Source organism: Camponotus floridanus, unplaced genomic scaffold (genome assembly GCF_003227725.1).
Source record: "Camponotus floridanus strain SB8 unplaced genomic scaffold, Cflo_v7.5 scaffold55, whole genome shotgun sequence".
NCBI lineage: Eukaryota > Metazoa > Arthropoda > Insecta > Hymenoptera > Formicidae > Camponotus > Camponotus floridanus.
Genome location: NW_020229714.1, coordinates 637,872 through 660,561, shown reverse-complemented (window position 1 = coordinate 660,561; position 22,690 = coordinate 637,872). Strand labels below are relative to the sequence as shown.

General features: G+C 41.3%; 1 protein-coding gene across 5 annotated transcripts in view; it reads left to right on the top strand.

Annotated features, from left to right (window-relative positions):
• Positions 1-22,690, top strand: part of LOC105253826 (CUGBP Elav-like family member 4) — a 534,430-nt gene that overhangs the window by 313,334 nt on the left and 198,406 nt on the right. The gene's annotated exons all lie outside the window — the stretch shown is intronic.

The window sequence follows — 22,690 nt, the reverse complement described above, 5'->3', positions numbered from 1 at the left end:
ACGATTCGTATATACATCGTGATGCATATAAATCTAGAACAGAACGTTCCCAGCATTCGAGATCGCAATGCGCGCCCCGCTGTGCCAAGTACCGTTTGATCTCTCTGAATTTCTCTGGCTCCGGCGAAATTATCCGACAATTAGCAAGACCTTGCTCGTATTCGAATACCTACATCCGCCCACTCCGCCTCCGGCCCCTCGCGGGAGGCCGCGGACTTTTTAAGCTTAAGAGTCCCGGCAAGATTTAAATTTCAAAATTTCAATCTGGCTTGCAAATCTGTCCGCCTCCTTCCGCCCGCGCGAGCGAACGACCGCGCTTCCGCCTTCTCCTAGATGCAGCCAGATTGCGCGAGTCCGACATCAAAAGTCTTTTACGTCGCGCGTGCTCTTTTTTCCTCCCCTTTCTCTCTTGCTCCCCCCGATCTTTCTCTCGGCCCTTTTCTCCCCCCCGACCACGCTCATCTGCTACTCTTGGCGCTCTTGCGTAAAGTCGTCGAATTGAAAATTTCATCGTTGAATGGAAACACGCGTGCACCGCTGGCAAACATCCTCTATCGCTTTTATTGCACGAAAAATGAGGATTAATAGTGATTTTTATCGCGAAACTGTTAAAGATCTTAAAAAAAAAAAAAACAATTTTATGTTAAAATACAAAAATGGAGTAATGTACGTCATACATATATTATAGTCGCTTGATTTATCAACATTTATTTTTAGTATTATTAATGAAGTACTTTGAGTGAAAATCAATTTCAATTTGTAAAATTGACATGTGAAGAATTATTGTGTATATATATAATTGTGATCAATCCTACATTGAGCACAAAGATACAATTATTTTTGAAAAATGTAATGCATCTCAAGAAGAAAAATTAATCACGTCCACGTACATTTGCTTTGTATATTCATAGATATGTGAAGTAAGTTTCACTACACAAATGAAAACATCGATACGATCGCCGTGCCGCATGCCGAGAGATAATTTTGGCTTTCCTCATAAAAATCACGCCCGGTGTGACTTCGTCAGCATAATTACTTTACGGGATATTAAGGTACAGTGAGACACTCGCGTACCTGAAGCGCCAGAAGCGGAGCTTGTCAACCGACGAAGGGCAACGTCGCGTCTCGGGGCGGTGACGCGCGGTCAGGGGCGACGCGATGGCGAGCGCGCCGGCGAAACTTTTAATTTTTCCTCGAAAAACTTTAGCTGCTCGTTACGTCGTCCCGAGTGCATCCCGCGACTGGCGACAAGGCGGGGGCGAAATTAAAATTCATGCGGCGACGCGCCTTTTCTCGGCCGTGGGTCTCGCGGGATGTACGAGGCGTCCTGCGGGGCGAAACGCGCGCGATGAAGGACATCGTCGTACGTCGTCGCGCGAGTACCAGCGGAAAAGAAAGTGGAACGGCTAAGGAAATTCGCGACGAAGCGTGGGGAATTTAGCCAAATTTGCAAATCAGATTCGCCCCCTCGTAGGGCGTGCGTGCGGGCGCTCTTTCGCGTCAATTATCGTATTACCGAATCATCTTTGCTTCACGCACGATTACATTATGCATGGTTACGTCGCGACTTAAATTATGTGGATCGTTAGTTTCAATGTCTTTCGAAAAGAGCGACTTATTTCTTTTTATTATTGAAGTAAATATTTCATCCGTATATTTAATATAGATAGAATTATTCGGCGAATAATTCAGTCAAGATAATTACACGAGTTCTCGCGAAGTTCGGTAAATTTTTCGACGCGCCGCGCGCGGAATAGCGCGTCGCTCCGCGTGATTCCAATAAACGGGCTGAAATTCGCGTTACGATCGCCGGTAATCGGAGTTTCGATTTTGCAGCCCAGTGGGCGCCGTCAGATATTAATACCACTCGAGCCCTTTGTTCCGGCCGATTTTATAGCGAGCGTGCTTGCGCGCTATTCGAAACGGGTCGTTCATATAATTTTTCAGAATGCCAGTCCAGCCCAGCACTCCGTGACAATCGCGCGATCGACACGCGAGCTGACGGGTCCTGATAAAACTTCATTCACAGGCCAACACCGAATTATGATCCGCGAATCAGCGCACCGATTTAAAACGCCCACGCCAACCGCGCCGCGAAGTTTCGCTCCCCGAGGAAATTACATCTTACAAGCTCCGTGGTACGTGCAAGTTACAACGTTTCAATACGGCTCGCATGCCCAAACTTTCGCGTCTCGCGCGCATTCCAGCTTTCACCGGGATAGTTCCTTGTATCGCGATATATCCGGCTCCATGGCGAAATCTCGTGACAATTACGTTAATGGAGCTTCCACGACAAACTCCGCGAATGATTACCACGGCAGGAGAAACGAGATTGTTCGCGCTCGAAGACAGGAGCGGGAAATTGCTGCGCCGTGTTTTCCGCTTTAAATTAAAATCGCTCGTGAACTCGCTCGCGAATGGGACAAATCATCGTCGATTGCGAGATCGCGATTTTATATCCCTTTACCGGTACTGTCCTCTTTCGTATCCTGACACATCTTTCGTCTTCCTTATCCCGCATCATCTCGCGGAAGTTTCCGAAACTGGTGCGTCTGCTTCGGAAAGTTTTAACGAGATCGATTTTACGCCGGGACGAACGACGAAGGTACCAGCGAACGAAGGGATTGTCCTGGGAATGCTGGACGACGTTTTGTTGACAGTGAGCCACGTATTGTTCCTCGAGTCCTCTCTCTCTCCCCCTCTCTATTCTTTTGCCGAATGTGAAGTACTCGAAGCTGCTGCTACGCTTCTTGAAACTTCAATGCTAGGCCGCATTGTAGTTTGGCGAGTATTCCATTTTCGATTTTCTTACGCAACTTCAACTTTCTCGGTATTTATTATTATTTTATCGTATTGAGAGCGTATTCGAAGCGCAATGTTCGATTAAATTCAGCCAGAGCGATGCGAGTAAGGAGCGCTTATTGTATTTCCTCTACAATCTTCCTTCTACCGAAAAACAAAATTTTATTTCTGATATAAATATCGATGTAACGTTCCATGAATAAATGCATAAGTTTCGCATGCGTAAGATTTTTACAAATAACATAAAAATTCGATATGCCACGACACGTAGACGTCCACAGGTTCTGATATAAATTCAAGCAAATTTCATCGCGAATGATACATGTACTCGAAATTATACAATTTTTTTCGCGAATCTTAGCCAAAATTTCCTAATAATTTGCAATTTTCGATTAATACTGCGATTCAAAATTACTACAATTATGTAAATATCGGTGGCGGTCTATATTCCATATCACAGCGTTTCATGCTCGTTTATTTCGTAATATGAGTCGGCGAATAGCACATCGTCACTAACGTAATGAGGGCATGACGGCAGAATATGCAGGTCCATATCGGCTGCATATTAATATCGTATACATGAAAATTATAGATTCCGCATATCTCTCTGCAATCATTCGAAAGTAACGCATAGCTAATTCTTCGCTTTTGTGAAAACTAACAACCTGCTAAATCTAGCACGCATTTGTATTATGACACCCTAGCAACAGTAGTAAATTCATTGTTTGATAACAGAAATGCAATATATGTACAATGGCCCGGTAATATTTACTGCATAGAGAGCTGAATGCGGAATACGTTACATATTATTGATCCACGGTTCCAAGCACGCTTCAAAAATTTTAATTTTAATGTTTTAATGTTTTTTTAATCAACGTGGAGCCAATCCGTTCGTTACCTGAAGTGCCAAAAATACTAAAACGGAGCGTGTTCCTCGTAATAATTACAGGATGTATAAAACAAATTATTTTATGTAATACAATGCATTTTCATGAAAATATTAATCCTGGCATGCTAAAATGCACACTTCCCTTTATACATTTTCCTCTATCATTAATGCGAGTGTAACACTCGGACATCAAGTTTCGCAAAAACGCGGAAAGTAATCTGGCTTAAGTTTCCATTTGTAGCGACATAAAATTCGCGGCATAAAATTAGCTATGCTAAAGAGGTTTACCAGATGGATTATTTGTGTGAAATAAATTTCGCGCATACGGAGTTTGGCGCGCATAGAATCAGCACTTTCGTTAGCCGCGAAGGATGGCTTTTGAAAGGACTGTTCAAGGTATTAAGGCTCACGCACGAAATTGAAAACGTACGCTTCGCGGAGGCGGCCGGGAATGGTGGGAAGGGGACGAAGCGAGAGGGTTGGGAGGCCAACGTGCAAACGGACGGCCAAACCAATTCCACACCCCAACTCAGCGTCAGTCACTGTTTCCAATCCCATTAGCGACATGGTGATTCGTGAATGGGCGCGAAAATGCGAGGCTTTTAATCAACGAGACTCATTATCATCAAGCGTTACGCGATTTTCACCGCGTCGCCCTTGCAAGTTAATGAATAGAATCGATCTGAATGATACTCGCGTACGGCAGTTTGCGTCGTAAGATTAGCAGCGAACCCGCGAGCAATCTGCATTTCTCATATACGAGGAACCGGCGAAAACGGACGTTACTAATGTGTGTCTATTAATCGAGGCGGGGCAGTTAGAAGCTTTTATGTAAGAACTTTCCAGGTGCCGTTTAATTTAATGGCACTTGGAGACTTTGCGCATAAAGCTTTTCATTTATAACACCTTGCACAACGCGCCGAGTCTTAGATATGGTTTTAACACCAAGTTGCATACCATCTGATGGTTCGAACATGTTACTCGCCTATCTTGCGCGCGTCCACCGGAGATTATCCGCGATCTACTTGATAATGGCGCGGATGCTTCTTCCGCAAGGTAAACGATTCGGAATCTGCATTCTGTTTACTCATCCCACGGCGACCCTCGATTCGCTTTTATACCTCTCCGAAGAAACCTTCATACCCGCAATTGCCCGAACGATTCGCATTACTCCCACGGGTATCGTGGTCGGCAAAATACGTCGTTTTGCGGACACTGCATTCCCATCTGGGCTTTTCGATACGCGCCACGAGCACGAATTCGTCCAGACAGCGAAAAAACATTTGGTCCGTTTCGAGAGGGAGAGGGCACGAAGGAGGAGACTAGACGATAATAAAAGAAAGCGAGCAGATGGCGGACGTTGGCGCCGCGCTAAAGTGACGTTATTGTGATACAAATTGAGATATAGAGTGCCAGAGGTGGTTCGGGAGGCGGTGACGAAGAAGGTTGAAGGATCAGCCGAAGCTGTTAGTCTTGATTATCGCGGACAGTCGTCTCGGAACCCTCGCGATGTCGACGCGAATCCGGGGAGAGAAGACGCATGGTGTCCTTCCCAACGTGTAGTCACAGTGTCCTCCGTGCTCATTGGGGGGCTATTAATTTGTACAAATGCCATCCTTTATTAGACACAAGCTCATTAGCTCCGAGGAATGATATGTAACACACCATTACTATATGCGTGCTCGGCATTTTAAAGCAATCTAACCGCATGTAGATATTTAATTTTTTTAAATATATAATTGTTTTCTCTTCTCATTCATATATACACATATGCTCATTTATAAAAGAAGAATATAACATTATGGAATGATTAATTTTTCACTTTTCTATTTAAAAAAAAAAAAATTATCGATTACACTTAATGTCTTTAAACATTAGCGTGCAAATGATACATATGCACATTGGATAAGGTAAATATTATTTACAAAATGAAGGAATAATAGAAGGATTAGCGTTCTCTTTTAATTTCGTTTATTATCATCGACGAAAGCAGGTGCACGCAAAGCTCAGACGACTAAGCTGATTTATATATATATATATATATATATATATATATATATATATATATGTGTGTGTGTGTGTGTACATACGTGTATGTATATATGTATATATTGCGATCAAAGTGGGCGCGTTTTATCGAGATGCTTGAATCCGAATATACCGTAAAGCTTCAGGGCTACTCGGCAGTTTAGCGACGCCGACATAGTACCATCCTCATCACTCTCCGCGACCATCTTGCCTGGCACTTCGGCAAGAGCTTTATTGAAGTCCAGTCAATCTCTGTCGCCCGTAGTTTCCGATCTGAAGCGCACCGTCCGGCCTTTGAACCGGTACACCGATAGAGGAAGCGAGGGTGGACGATCGGCTTTATATATAAACTTGAGAGACAAATGGCGCGAGGTCGTACTATGGCGGTAAAGGCGCAAGTGCTAGGACCAGGTGTAGCGCCGAGTATATACTGTCGGTGAATGGGCCGTCGGTAATTAAAATGTCTCCCTTAGGAAGCTACAGGCTGTAGTGGCTACAGCTGACATTTTCTTCTGGTATATTTATCTATTTATCAGTGTGACATACCGGTCGTTGCGAAGCATAATCGGTCATTGATGTGTAAGAGGCAGTTTAATTACTGGGACGTTATAATTTTGCATTATTAATAAGAGTGGATCGCATTGTAAATATCGCGGAATTTAACGAACGTTACTGTCATTTTTTCAACAATCCAAAACGTTAAATGTCAAAATTTAAAATTCTTTTATTTTATCGAGTGCAATATATACTTTAATATTTCAAATTTTATATATATTTTTTTATTAAATTTTTTACTTTTAAATTCGATATATTTCTGTTTAAAAAATAAATAAATAATATCAAATATTAATAAATAATAATGTTTTTTGTTATTTGCGTTCGATCAATTTGCCGCACATATCTGAGAAATAGATATTTTTTGCACAACAGGAATATACAATCTGTGCATCTTCCAGCCCGAAATCTTCGGCAAATCTTTGACACTTTCAGCCTCGTCTTGTTCCGATGGGCGGTAATGCTCGCTTACTCCTCTCTGGCACTTTTTCGCCCTCGTTCCACTGCTTTCTTTCTCGTTAGTAGTTTCTTCAGATGGAGAAAGCCGCGGGCCATGCGATTCCGAACGACATCGGTGCGCGCAACGCTACCTAAAAGTGCCAAAAACTTTCGGCGAAGAGAAGTTTCTCTAAAAGTCACACGGATCGCGTATTATCTCCCTTTCCTTTTTTTGCCTTTTTATTTTTTTCTTTCAGTTTGCTAACACATAGTGCCGATGACACGCGAGATTGGGCGGAGTAATTTCGGTCGAGTGGTTCAACGTACGGCGGCGGGGCTTCCGTCCTTAAAACTGCGAAAGATAAGTTGCGAGCTGACAGTATATTTTCGCGTGCTCGCGAAAGAATTTTGTCGACCTTTGTCACTCCTGGCAGTAACGTAGAAGGCCAGCGAGGAAAAGAGGACGGATCTTTAGTCTCCGGGGATTATGGACCTTCGTCGATAGTCCTGGACCGAGTTGGATGACGGGGGAGAAGACCGGGATCAAAAGCAGAGTGTATCCTCGACGGAAGAACTCGGGGGAAATCGATCGGTCGAGTTTCGAGTAGTTAATTAAACTTGAAGTTATTAAATCCGCAAGAAGTGTATGATCGGTGATGATTATGCCTCCTCTGGATGTACACATACGTCCATCACGAAATTATTTTCTATTTACTATACCACTACCAACTACACACGCCGCATATACAATTACTTTTATCAAATATTGACGAATGCAACGTAAATAGTAAACATATAATTACGAGTTGGATCAATCGTAAAGCAGGGTGCGGTAATCGAGAGATATGTATATGTATATGAAAGAAAGAGAGAGATAGAGGAAGAAAGAAGAGGGAGAGAGAGAGAGAGACAGAGAAATATAGTATTTAATAATGAATATTACCGGCAGATAATTATATATGGAATATTAGCTTCCAAGGCTAATGCTTTTTATGTAAATCTCTCATTATGTAAATCTCCTTTTTCATCTACCGTCGAACAACGTCTCTGCATCAGAGGACTGTAAAAAAAGAAGGGAAAAAAACATAAGCTGGCGAGACGATTTTATTTGCAGCCAAGGTTGCGGCGCTTTATGCACGAGGCCCTATCGCGAAAGATTCATCGAGACAATCCGCGCACCTGCGTACCTTGGAGCTCCTCTTTCAGACTCGCGTTTGACGTAGGAGGATTTACGATCTTGCGCCCCGGGCCAGATTAGGCAGGCGCTACGCGCAACGGTGGATTTTCCAGGTGCGATTCGACGTGGGAGTTTTTAAAGAAGACGCTTTTAAAACGTCCCCTCCCCGTGTTTCTCTCTGCCGTGCCTCGTACTGCTCGCCTTTCCCGTTCGCAGCGAGCAGTAAAGCCTTGTCGGTGTGTTCGACGCAAAGGAGTGCTACCAAACGCGACAGCAAAAGTTATAGTTTTATCTGGTTCAACGGTGAGCACGCCATGGAAAAAGGTGGTGACGGCAAAGGAAGGAGAAGTATAAAAACGAAAGGGCCATGAAGTTTGCGGGATGTAGGAGCTGGGAAGAGAGAGAGAGAGAGAGAGAGAGAGAGGAGAGAGAAAGAGGAAGGTATTTTTGCCCTTTATGATTGTAGGGAATCTCTCGCGTATTTTACATCGCCTCGTAAACTTCTCTCTTTGCACTGCTCGCGGTCCTTAATAATAGATTTCCACGTATACCGCCACAAAGATACGAACGACCACGGACGGGGCGCGATGGGAAGAGGGGAGGAGACGTGACGCGCGAGGGTTGTTCTTCCTACGCGCGGGATGCGCTTATATCGATGGTTGCGCTTCAGCTGCCGTAACTTCAGTGGCGATTGCTGTCGAGACTGCGCTTCTTCGCAAACGGCAGTAACATCGAAAATTTATTTAACACCTGCCGTATAACGCAACACTGGCTGTATATCGAACGAGAGCCGGGAGTGACGGCGCCTGTTATAGCGCGGTATCGATGATGCAACCGCGACAGAGTGAAAGAAAAGCGGAACGAGAGAGACCTTTTCCCGAAGCTTACGACGATATAACGCTAACATGGCGCTGTACATCCGTAAAACACGCGATCGTAAACGCGCGCAAAGAGCTTCCCTTGTCTGCTTCACGTATGCACGCGCGAACGCGCGTACTCGCGAGCGCACACTAGGTCGGATAAACCGCTGAGTCAAGCTGTTTGACTTGCACATTTCTAGCGTCGCTCTCGCCACCCATCTACGGACGCCGCCGGGGGATATAAACGGGCGCCTAGAGCTGCCTTGAAATTGGACTGCGGAAAATGAATGCGCGCGTGCTCTCTTTCTTGCTCGCTCTTCCTTTCTGTCTTTTTTTTCTCTCTTTTTTTTGCTCCTATTCGCTTATCTTATCTTTCCCTCATAGCTTTCTAAAGTCGACTTGACATTAGCCTTTGACAGCGAGCCGTCTCTCGTCATGTTTGAGACTTTTTGTATATTATCCAACCATAAGACCATGAAAACTGACCGATACAATGACATACCGGAGCGAGGGCAGTAAAGGCTGTAAAGACTGTAACAATATTGACTACTACGAATTTGCATCAATATCAAATATAATATCGAATTACACGGGAATATGTTTTGAATTTTAGGGGGATAGTCCCATTATTTCGATTTAATGTGCGATGATTAGGATTGTTAGAAGAATACATGAGCATTATATTAATTTATAATTAGTATATTATAATAATATATATTAAATAATATATTATTAATATATATTCTGACCATATACTCTTAGTCACAAAACAATAAATTTCCATAATCAAATTGAATATATATTATATATATATATATATATATATATATATATATATATATCGTTTTATTTAATCGTTTTACATCAATATATATTATAAATATCGTTTTATTCTTAGAGACAAATATATTCAATATGACAAAGCTCCTTCATGCATAACTGCTGTTCAAAGTTACAGTTTTGTAAACGACATTTCTGTTGCACTTTACGTGGATAAATACGTAGAAAGAGACATTTATTCGCGATCGATAGCACTCTAGTGACATAAAACAATGCAGCGCGATGCTATCGATAAAATCCCTTTATTTCGTCGAGCGATGCGAAAATTCCGGAACAATGCGCGCCGAAAATCTCGAGCACGGTCACGAAAATCTCCTTCCGAAGTGGACGGAATGGACCGTTGAGAACGACGGCGTGGCGCTGGACGGTAGGAAAGTAATGGGACAGGGAAGTGCCATTGTACGCGCATAAATACAATTCCGGGATTAAAAAAGTAGAGCGAGTCTCTCCCCGTCTCTCCCCTTTCCTCCCCCGAGGACGGGGCGCGATCTCTCTTTCCAGTGACGCGCCCGTGGTGCAACCGCAACGCTCGTAAAGAAGATCCGACCGGCGTGCTACTGTTGCGGATGCTGAGCCGCCGAAGCGTAAAGAGAAACCACTGCCACTGTTAGTCGCCCCGGATTCGCCTACGCCGGGTAAACCCTTCCGTTACATCCGTTGCTGCTTTTTTTCGACCGCCCTTGCGTTTTGCATTTATTTTCCGTTTTTCCCCCTCTCCTTCCCCCCCGCGTGTACTCTCGCGAACTTGGCCGACATCACCTGTAGTGTCGACCTCGAGCAGCTTTGCGCTATTGCAGGACAACGCGGAGTAGATTAGAGCAAAGAAATTAAATTTTGAAGATGGAGGTAAATTGAAATCAATAAAAAATATTCATGTTGTTTGCTATGTTTTATCTGAATGTGGTGAAAAATAACCGCGTCAATTATTTTAACACCTCATAATTTCAAATATCGAAACGCTAATAATAATAATAATATAAATTCAAAATCTGTTCGCGTATAATACAATTTAATTGATTAATGTTTTTATTAGAAAATGCTCAAAATATCTACTGCGCTATTAGTGGCGATATTCAACAGATGACGCAGAAAAAAATTACAACGATTTATATGAAAGAGATATTCTAAATCTGTCCGTGTCACTAATGTCGATGATTAATTATTATCCATCAACATTCTATCAAAGGCCATCTTGCAATATTTTTTATTCGCCGCGATGTCATACGTAATATCATATAAAGCCGAGGCTTGTAAATAGCTAGAGCCGTAAAAGTATCGACTTGGCTCGAAGTAATAAAATCGAGCATAGTTACAATACCTGTTCACGGCGACCACGATTTTTACGGTCGGCGAGCGATCGATAGCTCGGCTCAACTCGGCTCGGTAGATGGATTAGTAAATGACGTTAGGCAATAATGGTAATGGAAGGCAACGTTTAACGGTAGGCTATCGGTGGACGAACCGGAAGTTATCCGACTCATCGCTCGCGGAATAGGCGGAAAAGGGAGTAAGAGAAAGAGAAAAAGAGCGAAAGAGTAAAAGAGAAGAGGGATAGAAGTTATAGATATATATGGTAATTGCGTCTCATGCTGGATCAATCATAGAGCTTCGGAATAGATTGGCAAGAGAATGTCTGCGTGTGCGGACGATCACGACCGATCGATCAGAATCGCCGAGTCGAAGGAGACAAAGCGTGTTGCTAGTGTTAAAGTGTCGGACGTCTGGTAATACCAATTCACTGTCGGTTTTAGGTACTTTCCAGTGTGCGACGTGGCAGATATTGAAAGAGGAAGCACGTAGTATCCCGCGAAATTGGACAGTATTGACAAGTATCCTGAAGGGATAGCAAGTGTACTACACGTATACTTTTACAGTTTACTGAGGAAACTTGCTTCTTACTACATGTATATAAAGCGTTTGTCTTTGAAATCGAGCATTTATATCATATATAATTACCTTATAAAAATCTAATGTTCCATAAAATTAAATTTATATTTAAAAAAAGAAACGAAATAAACAACTTGTGTGGGTTTTTATAATAAATACTGTAACATTTTTTTCTAAGACAAATATTTATTTCAAGATTAGTAAAAGAACAATTATTTTAGAAATTATAAACATATCGATTAAAGCTTTGATCGTACGATTTCATTTACTCGATTCTTTTTCTTTCTTCGTTCTTTTTCAATGCTTTATAATGTGAAAATAACACATTTTTATAATAATACCGAAAATACATTCAAGCATTCATGCATTCGTAATCACGAACCATAATCTCTATTCTTATCGGCAGCATCAATCTGACAATATTGATTCGAGTATGCAGTCGGGCCTTCCGGCTGCCCATTTCGACCTATTGGCAACTGCTCCGGAGCACATTATGTTCTCGATTTATTGAACAGGCTTGCGAATCGGTGAGAGAAAGACAGAATAAGGGAAAGAGAAGAAAGAAAGCTAGATGCAATGTTAGCGCAAGACGGAAAAGGTCGTCGCTTGCGAAGAAAAGAAAGAAAAGGGGAAGACAGTGGACGAACGGTGGCTATCGTATTCTCGGAGAACGAGAACTCGAGCGGCTACAAACACTCTCGTGCGTTTCTCCTCTTGGGGAAAAGCTCCTGGCTACGACTCATTCCCGTGGTCCGTAAAGAGGCTAAGGGAGCACCGGGGCTACGCGGGGACGAGCGCGAGTTAGGAACGTATAAAATGAAGACCAGGTCTGAAATGATAAAACTGAGGATATTTCTAGCTTACGCCGGTATAAAAGGAGAGGTCTTCGCGAGATGGAATGTCCCCGTCTGGCAGAGAGGTTAGATCGAGTCTCTTTCATATATGGACAATATCACCGAAATATGGTCAGTTTTAAGAACCATCGTGCTCGTCCAGAGATTCTTCTCCGTCGTCGTAATGCTTTCTACACTGCGCTCCTATATACAATCTCTTTCTCTTTCCCTCTCTGTCTCTCTCTCTCTCTCTCTCTTTTTCTCTCGCCTTTCCATCGCTTGGGACACCCATCGACGGCTCTTTTGCACGCCCGTTGAACTTTCCGAATTTTATTCCTCGCTAGGGGACGAAGAGAGCGGCAGACCGGGGAGAGCCACTCGCCTTTAATAAAGTTACATGCATTCGTTCCACCTCTATGAATACGTAAACGGCCGGGCGCTTATACTCCGATAGAAATATCCTCTTTAAAAGCGATTCCTTTCAGGATCGCATTTGCAGCGCGCACGGACGCCAAGTGGAAACGCGACGTGGGCATGCCTTAAATCCTGGGATGTGTCCCCGGAAACTACGGAAAGGAGATGGAGAATTATGAATAAGACGCGACGTTTTTATCTTGAAACGAGGTACGATAAAAGTAACCAGTAGATGCGGATACATCGTGTAGGAATTGCCTCCGTCCGAGTACAAGAAAGCGGCATATCTTTTGATTCAGTCGCGACGATTCGTATCGTTTCCTGTCATCCGAGCAGAATCGCGATTGGAGGAAAATCGATTTCGTGATTCTTGATTGGGATCACGGAATCCCTTCATTTCCATAGATGAAGAATGAAAAATTAAGATTATCCGATACATACTGTCCCGCGCTATTGTCAGAAAGCGAATTGCAATTTTGGATCTTTAAAAAAGACGCGCAGTCAGATCTCGTTGTCGCGTTGCTAACATTCGTCTCGCGCATTAATACAATTGAGATTACTCAGTGAGAGAAAAAGAGAGAGAAAGAGAGAGAAAGAGAGGAAAGGAGGAAGCAGAGGATCGTCTTTCGAGCTCTCTGGCACTGTTAATTTAAATTGACTATCGTTCTTGAAATAATGACGGTGTCTTTGTCGCCTTTGCGCCGAGCTTCCTCTCCCTTGTCCTCGCCCTTCCAGCTCGTTGGTGCTTATTTTCGTCCCTCTCGCTTGTCCATCCTGATTCTCGCGTTCTTCCGCTTTGAACGAACGAAGAACGTGAAATTGTACTCCGTCTCCAAATTAACAATTACATTGTTTTAAAAAGCTGCTTGCCGACTTAAGGGCTCTTCCTTCTGCAGTCGTTTCGTCGAATAGCGAAAGCGGGTGGCCAAAGACAGAAGCGAAAGCGACGCTAACATCGCGACGCTCGGGGAAAGGGACATCCCGTTAAAAAACTCTTTCAATTATTTGCCGCACTAACGCACCCAGCGAACTTTTAGTTTTTAATCTGGTAGCCACGACGTGGCTACTGGGAAAATGAAAAAGAGGAAGGCTAGATGGGGTTGCGTGTCCCTGCTCGAGCCTCTGCGAAGCGAACGATGTCCGGGGGTCAAAGAAAATTCCTGGACCTTAAATTGCTTTCGAGACTTTGTACTCTCTTCTCTCTTCTTTCTCTTTCTCTCTGGCCAGCGATGAAAATGCTGATATATGCATCAAAATCTATTCGCGTATCTTCTAAGCTCTACCAAACTTTCATACGCTACTTTATATTGTTATTTCGCGTCATCTTAATTATCCGTTTCTTAATAAAAATATCATTTGTGGAAATGTATGAAGGAATCGGTCGAAGCACACCCTCGCACGAATGAATCGTTTCTCGCCGGGCAATCTCCGCAAAGCGATTTGCGCACGCAACTATTGGTAGACATTATCGTTTAGAGTCCCTTCGCGATTTCGCGCAAATCAAATGGCGGCTCTGGCGCGGGCGTTCGGCTTTTTCTTTGATGCCCTTTCGAGCCTTCGCCATGCTGGAGAGAAGGCAGTCGAGTGAGAGCCTGCAGCCATCCCTTGGCAGGGGTTACCGAGGCGATCGGCGACGTAAGGGGGCGTTCAGAGCGAAGCTATGCGATGCCTCGACGCCTCGTACCTTCGGCCCACACAAAGGTCTCTCTCTCTCTCGCGTTATTGGCAGACCGCTTTACCGCGTCACCCTTCGCCGTCTTCCTCTCTACTTACATACACTCCGACACCGTTCTGGACGTGTTACGTCGAATATTCCATCGTATCGCCGGATCGCAAGATTTTCTTTCGCCCTCCTCTGGTAGACGAAGGAAAGATCCGTCACGTTGCTCGTGAAAGCCGATATCTTCTGTGTAACCTCTGCAAAGTCGGGGCTATTCCGACGTAGCTAGAATTTTGATGGCACACGGAAAAATCAATCGCGCTGTGACTTGGAATTTTGGAAAAATATTACCTCGAAGGGAGAGGTCTGGTAAATATATATTCGTTCGTGGGGTAAGTTCGTTATCTCTTTCTCTCTCTCTGGATTTCTCTCTTCAGATGTATAATATTTTTGAATATATTTGGGATACGCCCTCTCTCCTCCCTCGAAGATACGGTGCGTTCCTATTGATTTCCACTAGATACTAGAGCATAGCTAACCTGGCGTTTCAGCGAGTTCTCTTCTGTTAAAATAATACTCGCCAAGCGGACTGCGAAAAATATCTTCAAAATAGCGCGCGGTACGAACGAAATCCCTTTATTTACCCATGAACGCGAAAATCAACACGTGAGTAAAGTCGGAAACGCACTCGCTCGCACCAAAATACGTATGCGGGCAAAAACGTTTGGCCAGCTTGCCGCAGAATCCTGCCGTATATATGCTCGTGTAAAGCACTGCAATTTGCGCGATTACGTTTTCGGTTTTCCTGTCGCGGGTCATACGAGTTTCTGTCTACATCCGGTATGATGGAATATTACCGAGTGAAACGGCTGAAACTCCGTCACATAAATCAGCTGGACCCAAGGTGATTTATTTATTTGTTAAAAGGAATAGGACTCTGTCGACGGTTCATATGAAGCGAGCTCGCACATATTGCATACGTAAACCTGTGTGAAATTGCTTTAGGAAGAATGCGCATTACAATATACATATACCTCACGGATACAAAATAAAATATTGAAAAAGAACGCGAGCACACACAGTTGTTTCATCATTATCGATAATGTGAAATATGTGAGCTATTTTTGTGCACCGTTGTAATAAATATAATATAAACGATCGTTAAATATATAATAAATATAGTAAACAATTTTTTATAGTAAACAATTTTGTTTGGTTATATATAGAGAAAGAAGCTTAATTAACTTAGGTGTTTTTAACTTCATCGTAAAAGAGATTAACTCAATTTTTACGTAATTGAAAGTATCAGTGCTTTAAACAAGTTTACATTACTTTAAAGAGACTATGTGTGCAGGTATTCATTTATTTAAACGACAAAGCGTTGAAATGTATCAATTATTTGCTTATTGTACAAGGTTTTGTATGTTCGCATGGATGCACGTGTATATTTTCTAAAGTCCGAAGGCTTTTGTACTTGGATAGGTTTAAAAGGAATAGAAGGTCGGTCGTAAAAAAAGCCAGTGCGCCGAAAGAATTAGCTAATTGACGAAACCTCTCAGAAAGAAAGGAGCCGCGAGAGGAAAGCTTTTTCAAGGAAGACAAAGAAGTAGAAAACCAAACTTTCAGTTCTATTGTCCGCTTCGAACAATTTGATCCGTTCTACTATAGGTTGACTTTGTGAAACCTAAGGCAGAGCTTCACAATTACTTACTCGAATTCCACGTGCATCGTAGATATTTGAGATATTTAAAACTTTCTTGCCGCTCTCGTTTAATAAATACCTTACATAACTGTTGTAGCAATCAAATTATCTATTTGGCAACACGTATTTCGAGTTCGTCCATTGTTCGCTCTTTGAGCAATTTTGCGCACTTCACCCTTGACTTTTACAAACGATTACAGTCGCTATATTCCACATTCTCTAGCCTTCATAATCGCAAGCAATTAAGTGTTCTCGACGTGACTAATGTGCCAAGTAAGGCGCTGCCTATCTACATAGTAAATGCTTGCGTCAGATTTTCGATGCTACGTATAAGATTCGCGAAATGAAATTGTGAAAGCTAATGCGTCTGTCTGAATAATATTGCCAGACTCTTATGTCTTGAGATTCTCAGTTCGCGTCTAAATTATTGTCGAAAACTTTTCAAATCTTTTAAATCCTTTAAACGCGAGCAGAGATTGCAGATATTATTTTTAATTTCACGATTACGTAGAAACAGATAGAATTACGACAACTGCGTGTGCAAAAGTGCCAAAAGAACAATTAAAAAGAGAATAATAAAATATATACTCTCTATATATATTTATAAAAAAAATATTTTATTATTTAGATATCAAATATCGCGTTCTCTTCTGTTAAAATGCTCTTGATTTTCAAGAACAATCTTTCTTGCTGGAAATTTTTTAAAATTTCTATCTCGTTATAATAGAATATTGCAAACAATTTATGTGCATTGTATAATTGTATTTTGTTAATATAATACAATATAAAATCACTTGAGCGCTATTGACAACTTATCATTATCGAAACACATCTACAGCCATCAAGCAGGATTTCCTTGTCAATTATTATTATCGTTATTCCGTATGCCAGCGATGCGACGTGGGCGTCGTTGTCGATTCACTGTTACGTCGTTGGATCAAATCCGTCATAACTCCCACATAACGAGATACTTATCGTTAGGGATGCCCTCAAATTGCCACTCATTATTCTGCCGTTATCGCGCTTAGTTGCGACATATAAATGACTTACATCTATATGTAGAATTACATAAAAAAAAAAAACATTTTAAATAATACATTCTCTAATAATATCGCCATAATGTGTAGACTCTTTAAAATTTATTATGATATTATTTCAATTAAATGAAATATAAACATTCATTCATAGGAAATCATTTGAAATTGTGAAAAAATAACACGATATTTTGTCACAATTTATTTCTTATTTTCAATTCCGAATAACTTTAAAAAATTAATGTGAAGACTCGACTAAAATTTCATCGAGAATGTAGATCGATTCTATTTTTTTTAAATTATAATGTTAAAATGTAGATCAAAAATACTGAATGTTACGTATTCAATGCACAAATATATACTTCTTGCAAACGTAATTCTTGATGTATGGTCACTGTGACCGGGATATGGACTGCCGCAGTTTGTGCAAGAGACACGCCTCTGAATGGCGTATAATTAAGTCACAACATCGACGCGGTCCCCTATGGCCCTTGGGAAAGGACGGGCAAGAACAAACATGGCTAAATGAACGCCGCAGTTTCTCTCGTTACGCCCGCTCGGCCTACAAACTTGCCGGCATCTTCCATCTTCGGCATCATTACCAAGGACTTTGTGAACACCCCCCCGACTTTGTCTATTTCTGAAAATGTATCGAGAATGCGCGAATCTATCGATGGTCTCCCGCGTAACCATAATTTTGCTTCGCTACGCGCTCGTCGGAATCTCAATGCCGGTATATGAGTGTCGGGGACGAAATCACTCGAACTTTGGAAATGTACATCTCCTTGCAATTTCGTACCCATTTTATAAGCTTCTTTTCGATAATCGAGACAAGATTGACGCTTGAAAAATTTGCACAATTAAAAATCCGTATCCATAACTTAACTGTCAAAAATAAAAAGTTGCATAATAAAAATGTTTTCTTGTAATTTTCAAATGCAAACACGTGACTTAAAATCCTTTTTGTATCATTCTTTTCAAGCGTTTAATAAAAACTATGTTTGCAGCGCAGATGTACCAATTATTTTAGTCAAGCAATTTACAGCAATGAAGCGGCAACAACAGCCACGCAAACGAGAGCGCGAAATAAGATGAAACGACACGGTGTGGCGATGCATATGTCACGACGCATTTAGTTGCATGCAGCGACAAATCTTGATTGCGCCTTTTCACCAGTGCGGGCTGGACGTGTAGTAATAAGAACCGAACACGACTACGAATTACACACTTGTACGTGAGAGTGAGTTTCACTCTATATGTGTCCATTTCGTTGATTTTCAAAGGGTCAATATAGTTTCCGCGCACGGAATATCGTAATTAAGAGCCGTTGGAAACAGTTCGTCGTCGATGGTAACCTGCTGACTTTTTTACACGAAGCGGAGAGAAATATTGGCTCCATCGCTACCATTGTTTGCGTCACACTTGGCGCGATTTCAATTGGATTAGCTGCAACGTGAAACGCTTGTGTACAGGCTACGTGTTTGCGAAAGCTTTCAGCACGATAACACCTAAATTTTTATTTCTTTATTAGTTTAAGTGGTATAAAACAAACAAGCCGAATATTTTATCGGAAACTATCTATCGGCGATGATACATGTTTTTCTTTTTTTTTTTTCTGATGACTACGCGAGATAATAAAAACGAATCGTCGGAGAATGGACCGTTCAATGATTGCGAATAATACTTCGTGCAAACTCTTCAGTTCGGCAAATTTCGCGAAGAAAGAGACGTCTCTGGAGAAAAAGATGCGAGGCAGATCGATGAATGACTTTTCATTAAGGCTCGATTCATTCCTCATTTTTTTTTCCTTTCTCCTACTCTAGATGGTCACAGATAAATTACTGAATCTTTGGCACTTCTTTCTCGCCCTCGAGTTCTTTTCACGGACAATTTAGCTGCGAGACGCCCTTCGCTCCCGCTGTCGCGGAAACATGCCATCTCTCTCTTTCTCTCTCGTTTTCTCTCTCTTTTCCTTTTCTGTCCGATACAAACTTTTAAATAAGACGCTTCTGGGCGAATTGACTTCCTTCCTACGACGATGTTGCTTTGAGGTACTCGGTGCTTCTGGACGCCCTTTCTCGTCCCATCCCATTCCTTCCTCTTCTTTATTCCGGTCTGTTCTTCAAGGAGACGTCGGCTATCGAATACATGTCATCAACATTTGTCATTGTAGTATCAATTTCCGCCTGCGATTCCAATTACTCGGACTTTTCACCAATATAAAACTCAGTCTTGCGTTTGCGCGGACCCTGATAAAAACTCGAAACGAAATTGAAACGAAATGAATACAACGATTTTATGAAGGAAAGAGTGCTCTCTTTATAATGTGGCTGTTCTTGCGAAATATTTTCAAAAATTTATAATAATATATTTATGTTTATCGCGTCGGCCATTTTCCACGTATCATTATTTACGCTCGCAAACAATTTTATAATTTTAACCGCGGTGTGTATTGTTTCCAGCTTCCGAACTCTGTACATATTTGAATATCATTTCGTACAATTTAATTCTCTTTTTCTGCGATAATTTCTTTCCAAATTGCACATATTTATTATTTTTTTCCATTATCATTTCTTTTACTAATTGCAGAAATATATTCGCAAAAAAATGCACTATACTATTATCTTTCTCCGAGTAACCGATATCTTTAAATATTAATTACAACAAAATTAATTATATAATTAATTTACATAGAGTGCTACGTTTCTGATGCAAGTAGTTACGATTCACGAGATATTGTGACAACAGAAATAAAGCAATAGTAGTCAGAATTTCTAGAGATAACATTAGTAAAAGTTAAAGTCGACTCACAGAGAATGTGACTTGAAAATTACTTGTCTTCCGCTAATTACAGTAGAGTGCTCTCTGCCATCTTTGTGGTTTTAAAGCATGTGCAAACTTTACTCAAAGTACGAGAAGAGCGCATACAATGTATGCAGCATTTGTCGAACTTACTCGTTGAATGTGTACGCATGAAATTTCCATATAAATGACATATAACATATTTTACGTCAGGAATATACATATCGCGCTTTGCTTCCTTCGAACAACATTAAATGAAAATAATTGGTATTTTTTTCGCTATACATGGGAAGCTCGAAATAGTTCAGAAGTACAGAAATGCACATGGATAGATCGATCTCGCTATTTATCCGACAGTTTCGGAATTCGAGTCGAGCCTATGGGACGGCTGAAATGGGATCGCTTTCAAGGCACGGTAGGGGAACACGAAAGTTTGGACGATTTCATGAATCACAAATGAGGGACGAAATGGCATTAAACTCGCGGACTTTCGCACGCACCAGGGAGCGGAGGTACGTAAGGTGGCGCGTCGCACGTCGACAACGTAAAAAGGGATAGGCGTCGCGATATCATCTCACGTAAAAGCACCCCGTTATAGCGTTATCAGCATTTACGGCAGCTGTTTGTCGCTAAATGTGCATTGAAACGAATGTGCCATTACCTTCACGCTAATTCAGCCTTATGTTCTTTGTTCTAGGTAAGTTTGGTAATCGTACTACGGGGAGTACTTTTGGAATCCTTTAGTCTGCTTAGCGTCATGGGGTGAGTTTTTATACGATGTATCGCCAACTCCTTTATACTCACATCCATGGAAATTTCTCTTCATAGTAAACACGCGAAAGCGGTAGATAAGACTACTCGCTCAAAACTTAATTTCGAAGAAACTTTTGGAATATAGATAGTATTGAAATTTGAGTTTCGTCTTGTATCACTTTGCATAAAATCGTGAAACTAGGATGTTATTCCACAATTTCAGTAACTAGGTCAAAATTCAATATAGAGATCATAAAGATGAATTTCTAGAATTCTCAGTCTCAGCGAAGGAGGAACTTTCTTACGAGGAACGTTGTATTTACATATTATATCATTGTATGTAAATCCTTGAGAAGACTAATTATAGTGAGTTTTGTGTCTCATTCAAGTAACCGAAATAACATCGAAAAATAATATCGTAAAATTTTCATGTTCCTTCTTTATACGAATGGCACGAGAATACCTTCCAGATACGTTAAAGAGGCGGTGAAACAACTTTATATGGCTGTTAAAGATCTAAAATAGATAAAAGTATATCCTGTGGTATATCTATAAGAGCCTACGCATGCGAATGTAGGCAACTATTTTCTTTTATGTTCCACATATAAAGATATGCTAGAGTATATGTACATAAACGTACATTAAGAAATTTCACAATTTGTAAAATCTATTAATGCACCGCTTGCTTTTACTATATTTTGCATTGACAATTTCCTTGCTGTATATATATTTTTAAATATAGTAGTTTACAAAAATTATACTGTATAAATTACTTCAATTTTACTTAATGACTCCAACATTTTCGCAGGAATAAATTCTCTATTTTTCTATTCTGAAATTAAATGCTCGAGGCCTATCAAAACAAACGGAAAACAGCAAGGGGATATTTTTATTGGCAGCAAAGCGTCATGTTCGTCCTCCGACGAATAATTTACACGAGAGCCTAAACAAATACTTATCGATACCTAGTATTTTCGTATCGTAGACGATCAAGCGTCCAGCTTTTTAGCTTGGTTTACGTATACCTAGAACTCGCGCGACTTCCGCTCTTCACCGTCACTCGCTTTCCGCGTCTTTATCTTTAGACGCATGTGACCGGCAATCGATGACCGCAGTCGATTGTTCGATGCTTCAACTTTGCTCGATAGCACAATGGATCCATTTAGCCTACGGTTGGCAGTCTACTCGAAATCGTCGTCCTTCCGCGCCCCCGAACCGCAGAAATGTTTGCATTTACCAGAGCTAGGGTTGTGTATGTTCCCGGTGAAAGCTTTTGGGGTTGGTCGAAGTGTCAACTCGGAATGCGTCCATCTATCGTTCGATATACTGCACACGACCATCAGGACGAGGACGAAAACCGGGACACTTTATCTTTGTACATTCAGGAACGGCGGGAAATATCGCGAAAAAAAAGAAAGGAAGAAAAATCGGTCCAACAGAAGGAAAACTCGATCTCTTATGGAGTCTCTCGCGAGCCAATCTTAAAACATAAAACTCGGATCAGATTTCTGAAACACTTAGCTTAGTCGTTTATGTCGTCTTAAAATAATAACCGCCATCAAACCGCTACAATCGTTCAAAATTTATACGACATCTTTTATTACTATATGCACAAATACTTTACGATGCTACGGCGCATATAAATAAAAATAATTATATTGGTTATAAATTTGCCGATAAGAATTAAGCAGTCATAAACATTATTCATAAACTGTAGAAGAAAGAGAATTTATTTATCGCAATTTTTCAATTTTATTACCAGACGCCAGACAGTTTTATATATATATATATATATATATATATATATATATATATATATATATAAAGCATATATATATAAAAGTTATACAGCACTCTTTCGGGACAGCAATAATTAGAATGTATTTTATCCTTTCCAAATCCCGATGTATCCTAGAGGTAGTTAACGCGTCCCGTAAATGCTGTTATTATGTTATCTCAATCCGGCAGGAGAGCGGTATCCATATGCAGGGAACGCGAATCCCTGGTATCGGACGA